Genomic DNA, 22854 nt, shown 5'->3' with positions numbered 1-22854 from the left:
TGGGGGTAACACATACATATTACTATATGACCAACAAGGCGATCCTGCAAAGCACAGGGAACTCCACTCAATATTCCTAATAAGCTATATGGGAAAATAATCCGAAAAAGAACAGATGCATATGCATATATGGGCTTCCCAGGCGGCCCAGCGCTAAAGAGTCTGCCGGCCAACGCAGGAGACGGAAGAGACCCAAGCGCCAACCCTGGGTCGGGTAGATCCCCTGGGTCGGGTATGGCAGCCCGCTAGAATTCTTGCCTGGGAAAGCCCATGGACAGAGGAGTCTGGAGAGCTACGGTCCACGGGATCACAAGGAAGTGGACAAGACTGAAGTGACTTGGCATTCACACCAGGGGCAAGTGCCGTCTCAAGCCCCGCTTCACACGGCCAAGAAAATCAGCTAGAGATGGGCTTGCACTTGGCAGAAACCCTGACCAGAGGGAACACGGAGACCGTCTCCGTGAGCCGGGCAGCAAAGACATGTTTTAGTCAGGCCACAGAAAGCGTGAAACAAAAAGTAACAAACAACGTGGAATTCTGGATGGGGCCCTGGAACAAGACAAGGACGGCGGTGGAGAGCCTGGCGAGGCCCAATCAGAGTTGGCGGCTTAGATACCAGTGGAGGACAGAGTCCATTTCATGGCTTTCATGGATGCACCATCGTCACAAAGCATGCTAACATTAGGGGAATCTGGGTGAGGTCCTTTAGGAGCTTTCTGCACATCCTTTACAATTTTTGAGTGAACCTGAAGTTATTCCAAAATAAGTTAATAAGCACCAATGAATAGATTATTTCAAATGTCAGGAAGCCCAGAGGCAGGCAGTTTGGATCTGATCCAATGGCTTTACAATGTCCTCGGTATCCAAATTCTGTCCACGGTTCTGTTGCCCTAGTGTTTTGGCTTAACATTTAGATTTCTTCCCTTATGGTAAATTGGCCAAAGAAGAGACGCATTTCATGTTATTCCTCGCTGGCTTTTGTATCAGGGAGGAAAATCTTTCCCAGGAGCTATCAGCAGACTTCCCACCAGAAATCACGGGATGGAACTGGGTGGATCCTCGAACTCTGGTTGCAAGACAGCCTGAGGTTACAGGAGCAAGGCCGGGGCAGAACAGGATAAGCTGGGAACAGAGGTGCTGGGGTTGGGGACTGACAAGGCTGGGACAGTCACTCCGGACTGAGAGTCACACCCTGAGCCGAGAGATGAGGAGAGGGAGCCATCGCTGGACCTCCAAAGGAGGGCATCTTGTAGGGAGACCACCGTGAAAGGAGCCCAAGGTGACCTCCAAGGAAAGGATCTGGCATGTCTGGTCGGGATCGAGGGGCCTGGGGAGTCTCATCCAGCATCGGGCTCTGCGGGCGGTCAGCAGGGGTGGCCATGCTTCCCAATGTGGCCAGAGCCAGCGGCTGCACCTTTCGGAGTTTCTGCATCTGTGAAACGGAAGCAGTGACAATCCTTTCATCGCATCATTGTTTGGGGATGAAGTGGGGAAATACAGGTTGAGCACTAACGTGCTGCTTGGACTAAAGTAAATAATGCTTAGTAAGCGTTAGTATCAGCCTGTGTTTATGCATAACCAAAGCCCTTTCTCCTCTCAGCCCGCAGGGCAGACCCGGTGTAGGCCCTGAGCCGATGCAAGAAGTGACTGTTCATCCACTCGAGATCTTGGTTCCACTGATACTTTACTTGGGTTTTATGAGAATTTGTGTTTGTGAGAATAATCAGTTAGGACTCTGGAAAAAATAGAACTCTTTTCAAGGGGTAGAATACAATGTAAGTTAGTATCACAAAATAAGAGGATCTTTTATTCAGTTCTGTTCAGTTGCTCAGTCGTGTCTGACTCTTTGTAACCCCATGGACTGCAGCACGCCAGGCTTCTGTCCATCACCAACTCCTGGAGCTTGTTCAAATTCATGTCATCAGTGATGCCATCCAACCATCTCCTCCTCTCTCATCCCCTTCTCCTCCTGCCCTCAGTCTTTCCCAGCATCAGGGTCTTTTCCAGTGAGTTAGTTCTTCACATCAGGTGACCAAAGTATTGGAGCTTCAGCTTCAGCATCAGTCCTTCCAAAGAAGATTCAGGACTGATTTCCTATAGGATGGACTGGTTTGATCTCCTTGCAGTCCAAGGGACTCTCAAGAGTCTTCTCCAACACCACAGTTCAAAAGCACCAATTCTTCAGCGCTCAGCTTTCCTCACAGTCCAGCTCTCACATCCGTACAGGAGCACTGGAAAAACCATAGCCTTGACTAGACGGACCTTAGTCAGCAAAGTAATGTCTCTGCTTTTGAATATGCTGTCTAGGTTGGTCAGCCTTTCTTTCAGGGAGTAAGCTTCTTTTAATTCCATGGCTGCAGTCACCATCTACAGTGATTTTGGAGCCCAGAAAAATAAAGTCAGCCACTGTTTCCATTGTTTCCCCTTCTATTTGCATGAAGTGAAGGGACCAGATGCCATGATCTCAGGTTTTGAATGTTGACTTAAGCCAGGGTTTTCACTCTCCTCTTTCACTTTCATCAGTCATCACTGGTGTGAGTGAAAGTCACTCAGTCTTATCCTACTCTTTGCGACCCTATGGGCTGTACAGTCCATGGAATTCTCCAGGCCAGAATCCTGGAGTGGGTAGCCTTTCCCTTCTCCAGAGGATCTTCCCAACCCAGGGATCAAACCCAGGTCTCTCGCATTGCAGGTGAATTCTTTACTAGCTGAGCCACAAGGGAAACCCTTTCATCACTTTCATCAAAAGGTTTAGCTCTTCTTAACTTTCTGCCATGAGGGCTGTGTCATCTGCATATCTGAGGTTATTGATATTTCTCCCTGAAATCTTGATTCCAGCTTGTGCTTCGTCCAGTCCAGCATTTTGCATGATGTACTCTGCATATAAGTTAAATAAGCAAGGTGACAAAATACAGCTTTGACATACTCCTTTCCTAATTTGGAACCAGCCTGTTCCATGTCTGGTTCTAACTATTGAATCTTGACGTGAATACAGGTTTCTCAGGAGGCAGGTCAGGTGGTCTGATATTCCCATCTCTTGAAGAATTTTCCACAGTTTGTTGTGATCCACACAGTCAAAGGCTTTAGCGTGGTCAATGAAACAGAAGTAGATGTTCTTCTGAAATTCTTTTTTTCTATGATCCAACAAATGTTGGCAACTTGATCTCTGGTTCCTTTGCCTTTCCTAAATACAGCTTAAACATCTGGAAGTTCTCAGCTTGTTTTAAAAAATTATGCAAGTCCGGGGCTTTCTGGGTGATGCTAGAGGTGAAGAACCCGCCTGCCAAAGCTGGAGATGTAGCAGACGTGGAAGACCCCCTGGAGAAGGGAATGGCAGCCCGCTCCAGTATTCTTGCCTGAGAACCCCGTGGTCAGAGGGGCCTGGCGGGCTTCCGTGCATGGGGTCCTAAAGAGCTGGACTCCATGGAAGCAACCTAGCGCAAGGCGCCTCTGCCTGTCCAGGCGTGTGTTTGGCCTCCTGCTGGTGGCGGTGTGGTGGGTGGGGGGCTGGTTGGGACCCAAGGGCTCCAGCAGTGCTCTGTCTGTAGGCCCTCAGGGCTCTTCTCCAGGCGCCTCTGTCTCCATGGTAGTTCTTGCATTAAAGCCAGTGATTTAGGGACTTGCCTGGTGGTCCAGTGGTTAAGAATTCGTCTTCCAGTGTGGGGATGTGGGTTCAGTCCCTGGTGCGGGGGGAGCGAAGAACCGCCTGCTGCAGGGCAATCACAAGCCAGGCCTGATGCAGCCGAAAATAAAAATAAATCCATTAAAATGCAAAAAACCCACAATTATTTAAAATCCCAAGGAGGTTTTACCTATATTTATAAATGCAGTTATGTTTGGGACTTCCCTGGTGCCTCAGATGATAAAGACTCTGCCTGCAATGTGGGAGACCTGGGTTCAACCCCTGAGGGAGGAAGATCCCCTGGAGAACGGCATGGCCACCCACTTCAGTATTGTTGCCTGGAGAATTCCAAGGACAGAGGAGTCCATGGGGTCGCAAAGAGCGGGACACAACTGAGTGACTAAGCACGGCACATGAATGTAGGTGTTCAGTTTTTCAGTGGAGTTTATTTCCTAGAGCATTTTTAGGTTCACAGCAAAATTGAGCAGATGGTCCAGAGGTTTCCCATATGGCCCCTGCCCCAACACATGCGCGTCCTCCCACGTTATCAACATCCCTCACCAGAGGGATATATCATTAGCAGGATAATCGATGGACTTATGTTGAGACCTCATCACCCAGAGTCCATAGTTTACGCTAGGGCTTCACTATCGGTGTTGTTCCTTTCATGGGTATAATGAGTTGGATCCACCATTATAGTGTCACACAGAACAGTTTCACTCATGTCCCCCAAATCCTCTGTGTTCTGCCTGCTCATTCTATTCATTCATTCCCTAACCCCTGGCAACCACTGATCTCTTTGCCTTCTCCAAAATGCCCTTTAGCTGGAGCCATACAGTGGGTGGGAGAAGGGAATGGTAACCCACTCCAGTTCTCTTGCCTGGAGAGTTCCATGGACAGAGAAACCTGCTGGGTTACAGTCCACAGGGTCACGAGGAGTCGGACATGACCGAGCGACTAACACGCCCACGCGCGCACACACACACACATGCACATGTGCGCACACACATACACACGCACACACACACGTGCACACACATATGCACACGCACTCACACACACGTGGACACACGCACGCACACACATGTACATACGTGCACACACACGCACACACATGCACACGTGCGTGCGCGCGCGCGCACACACACACACATACACACACAGTATGTAGCCTTTTCAGACTGGCTTCTTTCACTTAGGAAAATGCATTTAAGGTTCTTCCGTCTCTTTCCATAGTTTGAAACCTCATTTCTTCTCAGTGCTGAATGTTGCTGTTGCTCAGTCGCTCAGTCGTGGGCAACTCTTTGAGACCCCGTGAGCTGCAGCATGCCGAACTTCTCTGTCCTTCACCATCTCCTGGAGCTTGCTCAAACTCATTCGTCAGTGACGCCATCCAACCATCTCATCCTCTGTCGTCCCCTTCTCCTCCTGTCTTCAATCTTTCCTAGCATCAGGGTCTTTTCTAATGAGTTAGTTCTTCACATCAGGTGGCCAAAGTACTGGAGCTTCAGCTTCAACATCAGTCCTTCCAATGAACATTCAGGATTGATTGCCTTTAGAGTTGACTGGTTTGATCTCCTTGTAGTCCAAGGGACTCTCAAGAGTCTTTTCCGACACCACAGTTTGAAAGCATCAATTCTTCAGTGCTCACCTTTCTTAATAGTCCCAACTCTCACATCCATAAGTGACTACTGGAAAAAAACCATAGCTTTGACTAGATGGACCTTTGTCAGCAAAGTAATGTCTCTGCTTTTTAATATGCTGTCTAGGTTGGTCATAACTTTTTTTCCAAGGAGGAAGCATCTTTTAATTTCATGGCTGCGGTCACTGTCTGTAGTGATTTGGAGTCGAAGAAAATAAAATCTGTCACTGTTTCCATTGTTTCCCCATCTATTTGCCATGAAGTGATGGGACTGAATGTCACGATCTTAGTTGTTTGAATGTTGAGTTTTAAGCCAGCTTTTTCACTCTCCTCTTTCACCTTCATTAAGAGGCTCTTTAGTTCCTCTTCACTTTCTGCCATCAGGGTGGTGTCATCTGCATATCTGAGGTTATTAATATTTCTCCCAGCAATCAATAATATCCATTATCTGGAGGTATCACAGATTATTTACCCATCACCTCCTGAAGGACTTCTTGGTTGCTTGCAATTTTTTGGCAACTGTGAATAAAGCTTTCATAAACATTCATATGCACACTGAGATCACCGGGAAGAGTGTGCTTAGCTTTTTAAGAAGCTGCAAGGCTCCTTCCACAGTGGCCACACGGCTTCACATTCCTTCCCACCAGCGAGAAATGAGGGTTTCTGTCCTTCACTCTCCCACTTGCATTCGGTGTCGTCAGTGTCCTGGATTTAGGGCCTTCTCATAGATGTGTCGGAGAAGGCAATGGCACCCCATTCCAGTACTCTTGCCCAGAAAGTCCCATGGACGGAGAAGCCTGGTAGGCTGTGGTCCATGGGGTCGCTAGGAGTCGGACAGGACTGAGTGGCTTCACTTTCACTTTTCCGTGTGTCAGAGAAGGCAATGGCACCCCATTCCAGTACTCTTGCCTAGAAAGTCCCAGGGACGGGGGAGCCTGGTGGGCTACCGTCTACGGGGTTGCACAGAGTTGGGCACGACTGAAGCGACTTAGCAGCAGCAGCAGCAGCAGCAGCATAGGTGTGTGCTGGGACCTCATCCCTGTTTGAATTCACGTTTCCCTGATGACCAGTGATGTGCACATCTGGCCACAGGCTATCCACCACCTGTGTACCTTCTTTGATGAGTTGTCTGTTCAGATCTTTGCCCATGTTTAATCTGGATTATTTATTTTCTTATTGTTGAGTTTTTAAAGTTCTTTACATATAACAGTCCTTTATCAGATGTGGTTTTTGTAAATATTTCCTCTTAATTTGTGGCTTGTCTTCTCATTCTCTTGACAATAATTCACCTTTAACATAAAATTAAAACATCTTGAAAATCTTTGAAAGTGCATTAAGCAATTAACAATTCCGCAATTTCACCTACTTTTACATTCCCCTACTCTGGAAGTTAGTATACTGAAGTTTTCTGTGGCAAAAAGATAAAACCTCAGAATACATACTTTATTTTCTGAGAGTATGTGCTCTCAAGAGTTTCATTATTATACGAGTCATACTTCTTTTGGAAATTTTGGAAAATACTTGACAATATAAAAAAGCAGGAAAATGTCCATGATTATGCACACTCAGTGGCTCTCAGTGTTCATATTTTGGCAGGCTTGCTTAATCCTGCCAATCTTTTTTCTCCTAATTTTTTAAGACATTCTTTAACAGAAATAAGTCATCTGTCCTCTTTCCTGTAAATTACTTAATGTGTTTTCCCATGTTGCCTCTTTTCAATAATAAGCAACAAATTAGCACCATTTATTGGATAATCCTTTCATAAGAGTGAAAAGGTAACTATTCACAACATTACTTACACACACACAAAATAGAAATATTGTTTGCTCAGACCAGTTGACTGTTCCACACATTCCGTTCCACACATCTGTGGATTCTACATCAAGGCCTTCAATTTAAAGATCAAGAACAAAAAAGCAATTAATTAGATGAAGGGATTTGTCCAAGATTCCACAGAAAATCTAAGACTGAGATTGTCTATGCTTTCAGACTATTCCATCAGCACTTTGCCAATTGCTGAGAAGGAGGAGGTACAGGCAGCCGTTTCCAAAAATAGCTCACTTACTTCTCTGAGCATCTGCTGGGACTTGTGCAAATACAGACACAGTGAAGCCTTGACCTGAATCCTGCAGAGTCCCCCTCCTGCCTCTGAGACGTGGGAAACAGAATAAGAACAGAAAAATGAGACAGAACAAACTGGGGAAATGTTCAAGGAAAAGGCATTAAAGGAGGCAGAACAGAAGTGTCTCAGCACCAGCGTATTTGTAGATGATGTTTAAAGTTGCATGGAATCTGAGAAGATTATTGTGCACTTAATAATGTTTTATCACAAGTGATAATTCACTACAAGGTCAAATATACTTATTCATTATTTGAAATCCATTTATGGACATATATATGCATATATATGTATGATCTCATGCATAATATACATGAGAAACATTGAGCAATGTAGCAGAAACAGCTATGACTTTAGTCAAACACTATGGTCTCTTTCTGCAAACTATTTTTGTGCATGCATGCATGCTAAGTTGCTTCGGTCTTTGCGACCCCACAGACCATAGCCCACCAGGCTCCTTTGTCCCTGGGATTCTCCAGGCAAGAATACTGGAGCGGGCTGCCATGCCCTCCTCCAGGGGATCTTCCTGACCCAGGGATTAAATCTGTGTCTCTTCTGTGTCTCTTCTATCTCCTGCATTGGCAGGCGAGTTCTTTACTACTAGTGCCACCTGGGAAGCCCAGCTATTTTTTATAAACTTGATTAATTTGGACTTGCAGTTAACTCATTGAAACGTATGTATGTCATTCTCTTCAGAACCCTGAATAGAGCATTCTACTCAGAACGATGACCATCTTAACTTGAACTTGGCCCCTTATTCTAATTAGACCTAGATCCATTCATAAATATAAAAGTAAACTGCAAACAGAAATATTTTTGCAAGAATAAAATATGATTTTCAGTCTCAGTTGATTGTTATTGTGGAGACTTGATCTAAAATTATTGTTATCATCTCAGTTTCCTTAGTTTTAACTGTCAGCTTAGCCTTCTAGATATCATATTTAAGTGGATAGTATGTTTTATGTTCAAACATAAACAAAATCCCTTGGATCTATTCATTCAAAACTCATTACATCAAGAACTAATTTGGTCCATGGATGTCCCATGTTTTATTCTTGCAGCAAATTTTATTTACATGTTTATTCTTTAACAAAATTTTAATTCCCAGGTGAGTTGTTAAATTCCACCATCAGTGCATGTTGTAGATTTTTTCTTGTACCTTAATTGTCTGGAATAGTAGGAGGCAGGGCACTCTGAAGGGTTCTCCTACATCTCAGGATGTAGGAGATGTAGGGGCTTTGCCCGTGGCTCAGTTCAGTTCAGTTACTCAGTCGTGTCCGACTCTTGTGACTTCATGGACCACAACATGCCAGGCCTCCCTGTCCATCACCAGCTCCCGGAGTTTGCTCAAATTCATGTCCATCAAGTCGGTGATGCCATCCAACCATCTCATCCTCTGTCGCCCTCCTCTCCTCATGTCCTCAATCTTTCCCAGCATCAGGGTCTTTTCCAGTGAATCAGTTCTTCACATCAGGTAACCAAACTATTGGAGTTTCAGCTTCAGAATCAGTCCTTTCAATGAATATTCAGCACTGATTTCCTTCAGGATTGACTGGTTGGATCTCCTTGCAGTCCAAGGGATTCTCAAGAGTCATCTCCAGCACCACAGTTCAAAAGCATCAATTCTTTGGCACTCAGCTTTCTTTATAGTCCAGTTCTCACATCCATACATGACTACTGGAAAAAACCTATCTTTGACTAGACAGACCTTTGTCGGCAAAGTAATGTCTCTGCTTTTTAATGCTGTCTAGGTTGGTCATAGCTTTTCTTCCAAGGAGCAAACGTCTTCTGATTTCATGGCTGTAGTCACCATCTGTAGTGATTTTGGAGCCCAAAATAATAAAGTCTGACACTGTTTCCACTGTTTCCCCATCTATTTCCCATGAAGTGATCGGACCAGATGCCATGATCTTCATTTTTTGAATGTTGAGTTTTAAGCCAGTTTTCTCACTTTCTTCAAGAGGCTCTGTAGTTCTTCTTCACTTTCTGCCCTAAGGTTGGTGTCATCTGCATATCTGAGGTTATTGATATTTCTCCCGGCAATCTTGATTTCAGCTTGTGTTTCATTCAGCCCTGCATTTTGCATGATGTATTCTGCATGTAAGCTAAGTAAGCAGGGTGACAATATCCGGTCTTGACATACTCCTTTCCCAATTTTGAAACAGTCTGTTGTTCCATGTCTCCTCTAATTGTTGCTTCTTGACCAGCATACAGGAGGCAGGTAAGGTGGTCTGGTATTCCCATCTCTTTCAGAATTTTCCACAGTTTGTTGTGATCCACACAGTCAAAGGCTTTGGTATAGTCAATAAAGCAGAAGTAGATTTTTTCTGGAACTCTCTTGCTTTTTTGATGTTCCAGCGGATGTCGGCAATTTGATCTCTGGTTCCTCTGCCTTTTCTAAATCCAGCTTAAACATCTGAAAGTTCTTGATTCACGTATTGTTGAAGCCTGGCTTGGAGAATTTTGAATATTACTTTACTAGTGTGTGAGATGAGTGCAATTGTGTGGTAGTTTGTGGATTGGAATGAAAACTGATCTTTTCCAGTCCTGTGGCCACTGCTGAGTTTTCCAAATATACTGGCATATTGAGTGCAGCACTTTCACAGCATCATCTTTTAGGATTTGAAATAGCTCAGCTGGAATTCCATCACCTCCACTTGCTTTGTAGTGATGCTTCCTAAAGCCCCCTGACTTCACATTCCAGGGTGTCTGGCTCTAGGTGAGTGTCACACGATCGTGATTATCTGGGTCGTGAAGCTGTCTTTTGTATAGTTCTTCTGTGGCTCAGTGGTAAAGAATTCACCCGCAAGGCAGGGACAAGGGAGATGCATCTTCCACCCCTGGGTCAGGAAGACCCCCTGGAGTAGGAAATGGCAACCCACCCCAGCATTCTTGCGTGGAGAGTCCCATGGACAGTGGAGCCTGCTGGGCTACATAGAGTCCCTGGGTCCCAAAGAGTCAAACACAACTGAGGGACTAAGCATGAAGGATGCAAAATTGTTCTGAGCTGAAAACACAGTGAAAGAGGAGAGGAAATAACTATTGATTTTATGGGTGTCCTCATAGAAAAAGCGGTAAGACTCATGGCCTCTTAGAAGTGCTTTACTTCCAAGTGCTAAGCAGCGGCTCTTGCTGGATGTCAGAGTCTACTCTTATTTGCAAGGGACTCGGTGTGTGTTCACAGTGCTCCTATGAGCATTTAACCCGTGTGCATTCCAAGCCTCTGGGGGTACCCATCGCTGACTCCTCCGTGACATCGCCCGGTCAGTCAGACTCTCTGTTTAATTGTTCTTTTCCTGTGTCTTTCCCCTTAACTGGTAAACACACCCAAGTTATCCACGTTACAAACAACATACAACAAGGAAAAGTAACGAGCTTGGCTTGGTTTCAGCTGCTGTAGTGTGGGCTGTCTACCCAGCCTCATTACCCACCTCCGCCTTACCGAAAGAGTCTGTTTTACTATTGTTTTATATTATTATGTTTTTCACAGTACCCACCTCTCCTCTACCGCAGCCCTTGTAACGTGGCAGACCTGACTTTCCTTCTACACCTAAGAGTGGTCCCCAGATTGCACCAAGTCAAGGGATGTCAATTCTATCCGCACATTAGACTCATCTGAGGGAAATTAAAAAAAAAATATGCCTGAGCTTCCAGCTGGACTAATTAAATTGAGAGATTGATGAGACTTGGGCATCAGAAATTGTTATAAGTTCCCCTGGCTCTTCTAACAGATGAGATGGGGATTTTGACTCCATCGCTCCGCGGTATTTGATCAGGAACTCAGGCTGCAGCCGGGTACAGGTGACTCTTCCTGTCCAGGGATGGGAATGAGAGCTATGGCGGCCCAACCAGGTGAAGGGAAGGATGCTCCTCTGTGGTTGGGAGCGGTCCTCTGGCACCTGCTGGTCACCAAGGGGGCCGGTTGCCTAGGTAACTGTCGGTGCTGGCTACTGTCTGTGATGATGAGCAAGGACATGGAGAGAGCGGTATGGACACACAGGGGCACCGGGAGGAGGTCACGAGACTGTGACCCAAGCTGATGCGCGCTCCCAGAGGCCCCCCACCTCGGCCCTCTCTGTCTTTTCTGATGTGAGCCACGCTGAGTCAGGCTGTAGTGCTTGGGGCGTTCATCACCTCCCTGTTCTCCTTTCCTGGGTGTTCAGGCCACGGTCTTCTGACAGCCTCATGTCCACTTGAAGGGCTGCCATCTAGCATCTGCCCAGGATGCTGGGCACTGTTCTCATTAACGTGGGTAACTGTGTCCTTCTCATTGGTCCCCGTTCATCCGGCTTCACTCCCTCCATCTCAAGCACCTGCTCAGGGCCCTAAATAGAGGCTGGCATCTCTACTGAGACTCCACAGGGCAGAGTCCTCAGCCTAGAGCAGCCGTCCTTCCTTCCTGCCTCCTTAGAGTAGAGTCTATCCTTCAGAATCAGAAGTTCACCTCATCTAGGAAGCTGCCCTCCACTCTCGCAGGGTGAGCATGAAGCCCCTACTGTGTGCACATTATCACAGATGCGATGGTGACTGCACCCATGAAATTAAAAGACGCTTACTCCTTGGAAGGAAAGTTATGACCAACCTAGATAGTATATTCAAAAGCAGAGACATTACTTTGCCAACTAAGGTCCGTCTAGTCAAGGCTATGGTTTTTCCTGTGGTCATGTATGGATGTGAGAGTTGGACTGTGAAGAAGGCTGAGCGCTGAAGAATTGGTGCGTTTGAACTGTGGTGTTGGAGAAGACTCTTGAGAGTCCCTTGGACTGCAAGGAGATCCAACCAGTCCATTCTGAAGGAGATCAGCCCTGGGATTTCTTTGGAAGGAATGATGCTAAAGCTGAAGCTCCAGTACTTTGGCCACCTCATGCGAAGAGTTGACTCATTGGAAAAGACTCGGATGCTGGGAGGTTTTGGGGGCAGGAGGAGAAGGGGACGACCGAGGATGAGATGGCTAGATGGCATCACGGACTCGATGGACGTGCGTCTGAGTGAACTCCGGGAGTTGGTGATGGACAGGGAGGCCTGGCGTGCTGTGATTCATGGGGTCACAAAGAGTCGGACACGACTCAGCGACTGAACTGAACTGAACTGAACTGGTGTCTTTCTGTTACCATGCGATGTCTGTCAGGGGCCAGTGTCCCCAGTGAGTGGAGTTGAGCTGTAAGTCACATCACACCTGTGTCTCAGAGCCTTCAGATGCATGACGTGTTGTGACTCTTGTGGGCTGGACAGTGTCCCCCCAAAAGACACTGAATTCCTACCCCATCCTCCCCTGTCCTCCAGGATGGGGCTGTGTTTGGAATGAGGGTCTTTGCAGGTTACTAAGTTTGGATGAGGTCACTAGGGTTGGCCCTGCTCCAATATGTCAGTGCTCTCATGAAAAGGAGTTTTGCACACAGACGTGCCCACGGGGAGAACTCCGTGGGAAGATGCACCTTGCTTTGCTTCTGGACTGCAGATCGGTGAGGGATGCATTTCTGTCATCTCAGCCACGTACACAGTATCAGAGTCTGTGGTACTCTGTGACAGCAGCTGCGGGAAGCAAAGAGGGGAACCCCTGCGTGGTTACTCGAGGACTGACTGAAGAAGTGAGCAAAGGGGCTAAGCTTGACCCCAGGAATGAAGCCCCAGCCCCAGAACAGGTAGTTCAGTTCAGTTCAGTCATTCAGTAGTGTCTGACTCTTTGCAACCCCATTGACGGCAGCGCGCCAGGCCTCCCTGTCCATCACCAACTCCTGGAGCTTGCTCAAACCCATGTCCATTGAGTCGGTGATGCCATCTAACCATCTCATCCTCTGTCATTCCCTTCTCCTGCCTTCAGTCTTTCCCAGCATCAGGGTCTTTTCAAATGAGTCAGTTCTTTGCATCAGGTGGCCAAAGTACTGGAGTTCAGCTTCAACATCAGTCCTTCCAATGAACACCCAGGACTGATTTTCTTTAGGATGGACTGGTTGGATCTCCTTGCAGTCCAAGGGACTCTCAAGAGTCTTCTCCAACATCACAGTTCAAAAGCATCAATTCTTCGGTGCTCAGCTTTCTTTATAGTCTGACTCTCACATCTGTACATGACTACTGGAAAAACCATAGCCTTGACTAGACAGACCTTTGTTGACAAAGTAATGTCTCTGCTTTTTCAGTATGCTGTCTAGGTTGGTCATCACTTTCCTTCCAAGGAGTAAGCGTCTTTTAACTTCATGGCTGCAGTCACCCTCTGCAGGTAGAGCTGTTACTGAATGCAAGTTCACATGCCCGACCAGCAGTGAGGTCAGTCAGCAACAAAGTGGACTTTGGAGTAGAGACAGGTTTATTGCAGGGCTGCACAAGGAGAACTGGGGGGCTGATGCCTCCCCCACATCCTGAACTCTTCAAAGAATTTCAGCCAAATAGTTTTCTATTTTTTTTTCTTTTTGTCTGTGCCATGAGGCTTGCTGGATCCTAGTCCCCCAACCAGGGCCTGAACCTGGCTGGCAGCAGTGAAAGCTTGGAGTCCTAGTTAGTGGACTGCGGGGGACTTCCCTCAGCAAGCATTTTTTTAAAGACATCGTGAGGTCAGAGCATGGCAGTTTGTCGTAAACTTCTTGGTGTAGGAATCCTTTGTTCTTGCAGGTCAGGTCACATGTTCCTGTAAACCTTTAACAAGACAAATGCTGTCCTCTGCTCTGCAACTTTTTATCTCTGTATGAATGAGGTATTAACCTTAAAGGTCAGATCCTGAGAATTGGCTTTCCTGTATATTTCAGGCTATACAAGACATTTAAAAAAAAAAATGTCTGTTTTATTTGTTTATTTCTGGCCGTTGCACAGTCATGTGGGGTCTTAGTTCCTCACCCAGGGACCAAACCTGTGCCTCCTGGTTTGGGCGCACAGAGCCTTAACCACCAGACCCCCAGGGAAGTCCTTAACATTCTTAAAGCAAAGCAAAAGCAATAGAATACAAAGGTTAAAGTGGAAGAAAAATCTCACGTGGAAGCAGATTTGTTCTTCCCTATTGCAGAGCTGAAGGGTAGGGAAGGCATTTTTACTGCAGGGCTGGGTTCTGGGGCTCAAACCTAGACCACTCTGTTCAAAATGATGTACATAGTGGATGTGACTTTTAACTTGTGAATTCACACCCTTCATTTCTAGCTAAGAAAATTATTTTTTAACCTAAGTTTTATCTAGATTTCTTTTCTCCTGCTCTTTTAGGAATTAATGTTAGACTTTTCTGGAATTCAAGCACTCATATAAGCAATTGCATATTTAAAATCTATTTCAAGGTAATTATCTGCTTCACTGTATTCTTCATTTCAAATCCTCTCGGTTCATTGAAAGTAATTTGGGTTTTCCCTCTCTGCAGACAATGCTTTGCTAGACATTTTCCTACACTTTCAAAACATACTGAACTCAGAGTTCTTGGCAGAAATGAGAAAACAGTGGTGACATTCTCTTCAGGTAGTAAAGTGAAACTGACTTATTTAATTTTTCAAATCTCAAGGAATTTACGCACAAATAAAACTGGTTCACACTCCTGTAAAATGGCTGGAGACTTTTTATCTAATTGTTTCAGAAATGTAACCATTAGCTTATTCTTTCTGAGAAGGCTGCCCTTCATATTGGAAATGTGCCTATTTGGCTACTGCGTTTCCTTTTGACCTGTGAAGTTTAGGGCATGATTTTTCATTTCCCTTTGTCTAAATCACATACTCTTAAGTTTCCTTGGCTTGTTCAGAACCCTGACTTCTGGAGCTCAGTTAACTTTCTCCGGCAGCTTCTCCAGAATATTACAAAGGGGAGCCCCCAGGATTTGATGGGACCCTCCTACCCCCGAACAGTGGCTACTCCAGGTAGCGTTCCATCTCTGCCCTGGCGAGGCCAGGGAGGCCAGGTGGAAGGGTACCCTGTGTCAGCATCTTCACGTCCTCCAGTTCCCTTCTTTCCATATGGGAGGTGATAATTATAACTCACGGTAACTGTTGTGAAGGTCAAGTCCCAGGAGACAGTGGCTTTGGGGATGTCAGTAGTAACAGTGACGTCCCCCTTTGGAGGGACTCCCACTCTCGCTCCATGAGTGGGGAGCAGGGTGCTGGGCAGCAGCCCGCAGTGTCACAGGACGGGCATCGACCCTCAGGACTGCCCGACTGAAAGCACGCTGCCTGCCTGCTGGGGGTGGATGCGACCCTCTGCAAGCCTGTGCCCAGCCTTGGATGGGCTCACCCAGGAGGGCAGATGCCGGGGCACTTACTACCAGCTTCTGTCTTGCGTCAGTCGAGGGTTGGTTGCTGCTCGGGGTGGGGGTGGGAGGTAGGGGGGCTCATGACCCCGGTGCCCCCTGCAGGAGCCAGCTGACCTCTGGGGCTAGAGAGGGGTCTCAGGACGGGGGCTTGGCCAGTGCGTGGGACCCTCCTGCCACGCTGCAGGTGACATCCAGGGTGGGACGAGGGCCTCTAGGAGGACAGGGACAGTATGTGCTGCTACAGGGACGAGAGACAGGCCAGAGGAAGCTGACCGAGAGGGCGGGTGTGTGCCTGCAGACGGCTGAGCTGAGGCATGCCAGGACCCCTCAGGGCTGAGCGTCACTTCCTGCCTCCTCCACGTACACCAGCCTCATGCACCTCAGTTCTTCCGGCCTGTAGGGTTCTGCCAGTGGCTTGAAGATTAATTTTCACAGGGAAGGAGTCCTCTCGTCTTGGGCCTTTTCTGTACCAGCAAAACATCCAGTTCTCAGGCTGCAGCGGAGCCTGTGGCATTTTCTGTCCCATCTTTTTGGGAGCAGCCGGCCACAGGGCGTGACCTCCTCTGGCGTCTCTGGCTTCCAGACGTTCTGTGCTCTCTGGCTTGCCCACGCAGGCTTTCGGGAATTCTTTCCAATATTTTGCTCAGTTCTCAGCGTCTACTGTTTCCTCCTGCTCTGCTGCAGGTGAGCCAGGGTCCACCGCCTCTTTCCTTGGATGGTTCTGTCTTTCTCTGTATTTAAGGTTACTTATTTTCTCTGTGCTCCCCTGGAAGCTCAGCTGGTAAAGAATCTGCTGCAATTCAGGAGATCCCGGTTTGATTTTGGGGTCGGGAAGCTCCCCTGGAGAAGGGATAGGCTACCCACTCCAGTATTCTTGGGCTGCCCTGGTGGCCCAGACAGTAAAGAATCTACCTGAAATGCAGGAGACCTGGCTTTGATCCCTGGGTTGGGAAGATCCCCTGGAGGAGACCTTGGCAACCCACTCTAGTATACTTGCCTGGAGAATCCCCATGGATAGAGGAGTCTGGCGGGCTACAGTCCATGGGGTCACAAAGTGTCGGGCACAACTGAGCAACTAAGGCACAGTGCACATTTGCTCTGTGACCTTGGGCTGCCCTGGTGGCTCAGATGGTGGAGAATCTGCCTGTAATACAGGAGACCTGGGTTTGATTCCTGGGTCAGCACCTTAGCTCTCTCTTGCGATTCAGTTATCATGGTCTTGAAGTTATCTAGTTTTTTCTTGTGACCGGAGTAGGAGAGATGTTCCTTCTGGCTTTCTGCCTCCCAAGTACAAGGGGAACACCTTCCTTCAGTCATGTTTCCATTTGTAAATCTCTGCTAATAGCTTCTGACATATTCTGTCAATAGGATAATTCATTTTTACAAACATAATCCTCAGGTGTTGGGAAATCTTGACAGGTCTCTTGACTCAAGTGTTATTTAGCACTGCTTTGTAATTTTGTTTAGGTAAAGAATCTTCACAGAATGTGGGAGACCTGGGTTCAATGCCCAGGTTGGGAAAATCCCCTGGAGAAGGGAATCCCCACTCCAGGATTGTCGGGGCTTCCTTGGCAGCCCAGGTGGTAAAGAATTTGCCTACAATGCGAGAGACCTGGGTTTGATCCTTGGATCAGGAAGAGCCCGTGGAGAAGGAAATGGCAACTCATTCCAGTATTCTTGCCTGGAGAATTCCATGGATAGAGGAGCCTGCTGAGCTACATCCGTGGGGTTGCAAAGAGTCGGACCCGACTGAACAACTAACACTTTCAGCACTGCTTTCAATTTCTGTTTACTTAGAGATCTAATTTGTTGGAACTCGGTTGTACTTGCAAGGTGCAGCCTCAGTGAATATCGAGCTTCCAGACCCACTTGTCGGCTTTGTGTAACAGCCCCTGGGAGTTGAAACGGAGGGGGATTCTACCCATGGAAGCAGTCAGGCAAGTGAAGTGAAGTGAAGAAGTGAAAGTCACTCAGTCGTGTCCAACCCTTTGTGACCCCATGGATTGTAGTCCATAGAATTCTCCAGGCCAGAATACTGGAGTGGGTAGTCTTTCTCTTCTCCAGGGGATCTCCCCAACCCAGGTATCGAACCAGGGTCTGAAGGCAGATTCTCTACCAACTGAGTCACAAGGGAAGCCCAAGAATACTGGAGTGGGTAGCCTATCCCTTCTCTAGTAGATCTTCCCAACCCAGCAATCAAGCTAGGGTCTCCCGCGTTGCAGGCAGATTCTTTGCCAACTGCGCCCCCAGGGAAGCCAGGCAAGGACCCCAGATAACAGGCTGGACCTACCTGCTCCTGGAAATCGTTGCTGGTGAGAACTATAGCCTGGAGGGAATGGCTCTCCTGGGCTGCTTCTTCTGTGATCATTATCACACCCACCCAGCTGCCCCCTGCAGCCTGCCCCCTGCTGCCAGTCTGATGTTTTTATTCTCATTTAAAATCGCTAAAAGTATTTTCCATTTTGCATTCCATTTACACTTATCATTTCTACCCGAGACTTTCTAAGGCGTCACCTGAAGACGTAGACAAGTCTTTACAGTGAAAGGGTGAAATATTCATTTCAGATCTCGTTTCCTATTCAGGAGTATACAGGGTACATTTGTGATTACCAGCTGGCATGCCACCTATGGACTGAATGGGTAATAGAAGGAACCATGAAGGATGGAATAGAATAGAGGATTTCTAAAAAATTGAGTATCTAGAGGTGTTATTGAAACGTTTTTTAGTTACATGAAATATTTTATCCAAGTTTTCCCTGAAGTAATTGCTTATTTTTGAAAAGCGATGCTATTTTATTTAAATTGACTTGAGTCTCATGGGTAAATGAAATCTAGTGTGTGGACACATGAAGGAATAAGGAAATTTATTGCTATTTAACTTTTTCAGGTTACGAGTTAGATAATTCAGCAGAAAGAAATAATAAATTCCACTCAGCAACTCATTTCAAAATTTATGGGGTTTTTTACATTATTTATTTTGTAATAATAATAAAACACTTTTATTAAAAGCTCAAGATCTTTCTATTCTCTTCCAGAAAAGCATAATTCTATTCTAAAGCATGACTCTATTCTTACGGAGTCATTCAAATATTTATTCGGCCCCTTCTATAAGCTGCATGCTGTGATGGATAAAACTTAGCCCTTGTCGTCAAGCAGTTTATATTTCTAAAGTAGCTGACAAGGGTCCAAGCTCGATTTTTCACGTATTTTTCATTTCCTTTAATGGATAAAAGAAAGAGCTCTTATGGCATTGCATGGTAAGTCCTGTAACATAAATGTCTTTGTGTTTTTGTAATATTTTGCCTGTTCAAGTGGAAAGTTTATGAGTCACTAGGGGTTTTCTTCTAACCAGTTTGACTTTTGAATTCATTTGAATTGATTGAATTGACTGGTAGCTTTTCTCTGAGAACACAGACAAAAATCATTTTCCAGCTGATCTTTAGCTAAAAATGTCAGTCATGCAAACATTCGTGTAGTTATTATTCTCTAGCCTTTTAAAATATCATTACAGACCACTTAAAAAAATTTCCCCTATTTCCAGTTGATCCATGGGAGATTGAAATGGTTTCAAGTTACTAAATTAAGTATATTGTGCATTTCAATTATGCCTCTTTTTAAAGCCATTAGAAAAAAATACGAAAGGATTTGCTGTAAAATCTCGAGCAGGGCACGTTTGGGGGGCAATTTTAGAATTTCATCAGTAGGGAAGGTTATGACCATGTTCATCTTTAGGAAAAACTTTTAGCCTAAAAATGGAAACTTATATTAAGAGAGCCCAAGATAACTTTGATTCTAGGGCTTCCTTATTCCTTGGTGAATTCACAGGTTCAGAGAGCCTCAGACGTTATCAGTGACTTTCCATTATGATTAGCTTGCTAGACATCCAGCTTTAGAGAAGAGGATCCATCTTACAAAAACATCTGGTGATAATGTTGCAAGGGTCCTGGCTGTTTGAGTCTAACACATGTAGCAGAAACTAGGAGAACTGGAGCTGAGATTCCAGGGTTAGTCCGCTGTCCATTCTGACCCTGCTTTTGGCTTGTGGACATTCATATGTATTTTACTACTCAGTTGCGGGCCCTTGGAATGTCCTTTCTCAGTGTGGTCCATGGGTTGCCTGCATCAGAACGACCTTGGATTTTGGAAAATTCAGATTCCCTGCTCATAGTCCGCCTCAGAGTCTGGGGCTCTGTATATTTCATCTGCTTCCTGAGTGGAGACATCGCGTTCAGTTTTCGCTTTTGTTCAGTTGCTGAGTCATGTTTGACTCTTTGTGATCTCATGGACTGCAACACGCCAGGCTTCCCTGTCCTTCATTACCTCCTAGAGTTTTCTCAAACGCATGTCCATTGAGTTGTTGATGCCATCCAACCATCTCACCCTCTGTCATCCCCCTTTCCTCCTGCCTTCCATCTTTCCCAGCATCAGGGTCTTTTCCAATGAGTCAGTTCTTCACATCAGGTGGCCAAAGTATTGGAGCTTCAGCTTCAGCATCAGTCCTTCCAATGAATATTCAGGGTTGATTTCCTTTATGATTGACTGATTTGATCTCCTTGCTGCCAAAGGACTCTCAAGAGTCTTCTCGAGCACCACAGTTAGAAAGCATCAATTCTTCAGCACTCAGCCTCCTTCATTTTTGTTGTTGTTGTTGTTGGAGGAGGGGGAAGGGGGCATCAATTTCCACAGTTTTAAATCAGAGGATTAGACTGGAATTTGGTTTCCAAGGCTTTCCCCGTGGGATGCAGGTACGAGTTTGGGGAGTGCTGGCACTCCGCCGCCCCCCAACCCCTGAAGCTGGGAGGGAAAATAAACGACTTTCTGCTGAGGTCTCTGGGGAATGTGGCCCTACGAATTCCCCGGCTCCCAGAACTCTGAGAGGATAGCTTTCCGCTGTTGGAAACCACACATTGTGGCAACTTGCCACAGCAGCTGCAGGGCACTAATATACCATGGTTTTCAATGAACACCAGAGATTCCCTGGGAATTTTCACTTTTATCACTTGATGGATTATCTGGGAATAGGCATGCCTTCTACCCTCAAAAACTAGAAAACTGGGCAAAACGATGAAAGAACTGCTTTCAGACCTTGGACAACAGGTGTGTTCCCTGAGAGAAGAGAGCATGCGAGGTGGCCTGAGAGCAGGAGGAAGGTCCCCAGCGAGCGCTGGTGGGTGGAGACGCCGAGGGGCTGGAATTTGCAGAACAGAGGAAAACAGAGTCAGGAGCTGCACAGGGAATACACCCCGGAAGTCCGCTCAGGAGGCCCTTCCCTTTGAATCTCTGCCAGGTATTTATCTTCACGTCTGTACCGGCACACGTGCTCTGTGCTTTTGCAGTGTGTCATCAAAAATTAATCAGTTGATCTAAGAAAGAACTGGAAAACTTTATTCAAGCCGAATTTGAGAATTATAACCTGGGAAGAGAATCTCAGAAAACTCTGAGAACCATTCTACCTGTTAGAAGTCAAGACTCAAATTTATACACTTTTTTTTTTTTGAGACAGAGGGTTGTATATCAAATGATGTATTATTGACAGTTAACATAATCCAGATCTAAGCACCTTTGTGATGGGTCATGGGACCCCTTACGAGATCAAGAAGGGATGCTACGTTTCAAGGAGTTGTCTTGTTGATGCTGGGAGAATGTTGCTCTTTGTGTCTGAGCTGGTATTTCTGCTGACAGTGGGAGGTCTGGTCTATGCAAAGCGCAGATAAGCAATGCACAGTACAGGGAGAGAGGAGGTCAAAAGGGAGAGAAGAATTTTTATGTTTAAATTCTTCTTGTCTTGAAATATGAAAAATTTTCATTCTCAAATTTTATGTATTGAAAAATAAAATATGAATTTTCTTTCATAGGAGTGATGCTTATCATTAGTAACCAGGACAACACACTATTGAAGCCTCGTAAGACATCCAGCTCACCTGCTCCATCAGCTAAAATGAGATGCCTGTTGTTTGCATGGGTGACCCTGGCTAAAGAGGATCCCCTGGAAAAGCAAATGACAACCCACTCCAGTATCCTTGCCTGGAGAATCCCAGGGACAGAGGAGCCCATCAGGCTACAGTCCACAGGGTTGCAGTGTCAGACAGGACTAAAGTGACTTAGCAAGCATGCATGGCGCAACAGGTGTGGTCGTACATTGTGGGGTGGTGTATAAGATGATATTAATCACCTGGAGCAAGATTAGGTGGCTTCTTATATCTTATATATTCACAGCAATATAACCCCTTGAATTTACTCCTAGGCATTTCAAGAGAAGCTAAAAACTTATATTCACACAAAGACTTGTGTACAAATGTTAAGACCAACTTACTTATAACTGCCCCAAACTGACAGTGCTTAGACATCTACCGGGTTAAGCATGAATGAACCCAATGTGGAATACCCATACAGTGGAACACCACTCAACAAGGAAAGCAATCACGTTACTGGTCCATGCAACCTGGGTGAACCTCAAAATCATGATGATGAGAGAGGGAAGTCAGAAGGCAAAGCGTATGTTGCATGATTCAGTTTATCAAAAATTCTAGACCCGGCAAAATAGAGAAGAGAGCGGATCTGTGGTTAGGGCTGGTATGAGGGGTGGTTTGGCAAAGAGGCGTCAGGGAAATTTTGGGGGTGAAAGTTTTACGGGTGGCAGCGGTGGCGGTAGTTCTGTTTGCTCTTGTCAAAACACATTGAACTGTACGCTCAAAATGTGTGAATTAATAAATTTGATTAGTGAAATATTTCTCATGAATTTTAATTGAGGGTTCCAGTGGTCAGCGAGTATCATGGGGATGGTGGAAGTGGTGGAGGTTTAGTCTCTAAGTCATGTCCAACTCTTGCGACCCTGTGGACTGCAGCCCGCCAGGCTCCTCTGTCCATGGATTCTCCAGGCAAGAGTACTGGAGTGGGTTGCCATTTCCTTCCCAACCCAGGAATCAAACCCGGTCTCCTGCATTACAGGCAGATTTTTTTACCGACTGAGTTATGAGGGAAGTAGGGTCAAGACCCTTGCCCCCTCTCTTAGTTCAGTTCTCTGAAGCACTCCATTTTGAAGTTTGGATACCATCCTGTCAAACGATAAAGACCAAGTTTCCTGGGTCAGCGTTGAACAGGAGGCTTTCTTTGTATCCACCACAAGATGGCAGGGCAGCCTTCTTTACAGGATTTTAAACTGCTCCATCCAAATCCAGCTCTGTTTAGGATGCTTTTAGGATCCTAACAAGAGGTATTGGGATGGCAAATGTCCCTCCGAGGCTGCAGGCTAAGGGAGA

The 22854-nt window shown here is 46.1% G+C and overlaps 1 long non-coding RNA gene across 1 annotated transcript; it reads left to right on the top strand.

Moving 5' to 3' along the window:
* Window positions 1–18665: 18665 nt before the first annotated feature.
* LOC120862987 lies at window positions 18666–22354 on the top strand. Its single transcript, XR_005720897.1, has 3 exons — window positions 18666–18852; window positions 19421–19599; window positions 21451–22354. It is a non-coding gene; the product is annotated as an uncharacterized LOC120862987 (long non-coding RNA).
* The last annotated feature ends 500 nt before the right edge of the window (window positions 22355–22854 follow it).

Source organism: Oryx dammah, unplaced genomic scaffold (assembly GCF_014754425.2).
Source record: "Oryx dammah isolate SB20612 unplaced genomic scaffold, SCBI_Odam_1.1 HiC_scaffold_4, whole genome shotgun sequence".
Taxonomy (NCBI): domain Eukaryota; kingdom Metazoa; phylum Chordata; class Mammalia; order Artiodactyla; family Bovidae; genus Oryx; species Oryx dammah.
This window is presented reverse-complemented; position numbering and strand designations above follow the sequence as displayed.